General features: G+C 42.5%; 1 pseudogene; it reads right to left on the bottom strand.

Moving 5' to 3' along the window:
- Positions 1-1,432: 1,432 nt before the first annotated feature.
- LOC115894063 lies at positions 1,433-1,497 on the bottom strand (annotated as a pseudogene).
- Between the last annotated feature and the right edge of the window lie 848 nt (positions 1,498-2,345).

Below are 2,345 nucleotides of genomic sequence, written 5' to 3'. Positions count from 1 at the left end.
GAGCTTGCAGTGAGCTGAGATCTGGCCACTGCACTCCAGCCTGGGCAGCAGAGCGAGACTCCGTCTCAAAAAAAAAAAAAAAAAAAAAAGAAAATCCAGGTTCCCCACTCAGCCTTTGTTGACACCAGAGGAAAGGGGCTCTTCATTACTGCTAGGTGGCACAGGAGTTCAGGTTCCCCTTTAGGCCTCTGCTAATATCACCCTCGCTGGTAGGCACCAGGGTGTCTTAATACTGCTCCCCACGTGGTTTCCACTAACACCATAGTGGTGTGGCTTCATTATTGCTAGGTAATGGTGAAAGTCCTGAATCTTCACTAGGTCTCCTCTGGTACCCATGTATGGGAATGTGAGTGCCTTGTTAAGCCCAAATGGGGCTGGAAGTCTAGGTTCCACAGACAGTCTCCATTGACACTGTGGAGGGAGGAGGGATAAGGATCATAAGGATAAAAGTCTCAGCTCCCCACTCAGCTTTCTCTGACTTGATCCCTGTGCCTCATTAAAACCTGGCAAGAGTGGTAGAATTCTAGGCTTCCCACACAGCCATCTGTGGGGTGGGCCTGGGACTGAACTTTGTCTGCAGTGTTTGAGGTGGATAAATTAATATCTAAGTTGTATCTCTTGCTAGGTTGCTTCTTTCCTGATCTTTTGACTAAAGAGTCAGTCTTTCTTAGGTCTTTATTTTTGCCTGTGCTCACTGGCATTATTGTGTTGCAGGCTTCTCTAGCACCCAGTTTGGGATATACAAGGCTAAAAGAAAGCCAAGGGAGCTTCCATGTTCTTCCTCAGGTCTCCATGTACCTAATCAGTCAGGCTTCATCCCTCCACCTTTCACAGACTTCTGTTGGATTTTATCTGTACTGAATGGGATAAACTGGGAAAACTATGTCTATTCCATGTTTTCAGAAGTAGAAATCCCTCTCTAGTTTTAAAGTATAATTGTCTTAAGTATTTCCTCTACATACATTAAACACCATATCATGTAATGTTAAAATTTTTATATCAAATATGATATAAGAAATTCATGAAGGGAATGAGAGTCCATCATATTTATTCCCATTTTTACTCATTCCATTGTTCTTTTTCCAAAGTTCCAAGCCTCTTTGTGCTTTTTATTTCCTATTTTGACATTTTAAGCCATTTTAAAAGGTAGGCCTGCTAACAACAAATACTCTTTGTTTTCATTTGTCTGAGAAATAAAATTCTTTATTTTCTACTCATTCCTGAAGATATTCTTGCTAGATGTAGATTTCACCACCGACAATCCTTTTCACAACTTGAAGAATGTTGTGCCATTTCCTTCTAGCATGCATGGTTGCAGATGAGAAATCTGCTGTCATTTTAATTGCTTTTCCCCTGTAGGTAAGGTGTCATTTCTCTCACATGCTACTTTCAAGATTTTTTTCTGTGGGTTTAGTTTAGTTTTTTTTTTTTTTCCAATATGGAAGGCTTCATGAATTTGTGTGTCATCCTTGCACAGGGGCCATGCTAATCTCTGTTGCCCAGGTGGGAGTGCAGTGGCGCAACCTTGGCTCACTGCAACCTCCTCCTCTCAGGTTCAAGCTATACTCCTGTCTCAGCCTCCCTAGTAGCTGGGATTACAGACACACGCCACCATGCTCAGCTAATTTTTGTATTTTTAGTAGAGACAGGGTTTCACCATGTTGGCCAGGCTGCTCTCGAACTCCTGGTCTCAGGTGATCTGCCTGCCTCAGCCTCCCAAAGTGCTGACATTACAGGCTGAGCCACTGTGCCCAGCCTGAAGCAAGCACATCTTTGTGTTTTGTTTTCAGAAGGTTAATTATAATGTGTACTGGCATGGATTTCTTTTGGCTTATCCTATTTATGTTAGCTCAGCCTCTTGAATCTACAGGTTTATAACTTTAGCCAACTTTGGGAAAATTTCAGCCATTATTTCCTTGAATATTTTTCAGTCCCATACTCTTTCTTTTCTCTTTCTGGGACTCTGATGATACAAATATTTCATCTGTTGGTATTGCCTCATAGGACCCTGAGGCTCCATTCATTCTTTTCTAGTCTGTTTCTCTATGTTGTTAAGATTGTGTAGTTGCTATGTATCTGTCACTGAGTTCAATTTTTTTTCTTTTTTCTTTTTTTTTTTTCTGAGATGGAGTGTCACTCTGTCCCCAAGGCTGGAGTGCAATGGCGTGATCTCTGCTCACTGCAACCTCCACCTCCCGGGTTCAAGTGATTCTCCTGCCTCAGCCTCCCGAGTAGCTGGGATTATAAGCATGTGCCACCATGCCCAGCTAATTTTTGTATTTTTAGTAGAGACAGGGTTTCCCCATGTTGGCCAGGCTGGTCTCGAAGTCCTGACTTCAAGCGAT

Source organism: Rhinopithecus roxellana, chromosome 16, assembly GCF_007565055.1.
Source record: "Rhinopithecus roxellana isolate Shanxi Qingling chromosome 16, ASM756505v1, whole genome shotgun sequence".
Taxonomy (NCBI): domain Eukaryota; kingdom Metazoa; phylum Chordata; class Mammalia; order Primates; family Cercopithecidae; genus Rhinopithecus; species Rhinopithecus roxellana.
This window is presented reverse-complemented; position numbering and strand designations above follow the sequence as displayed.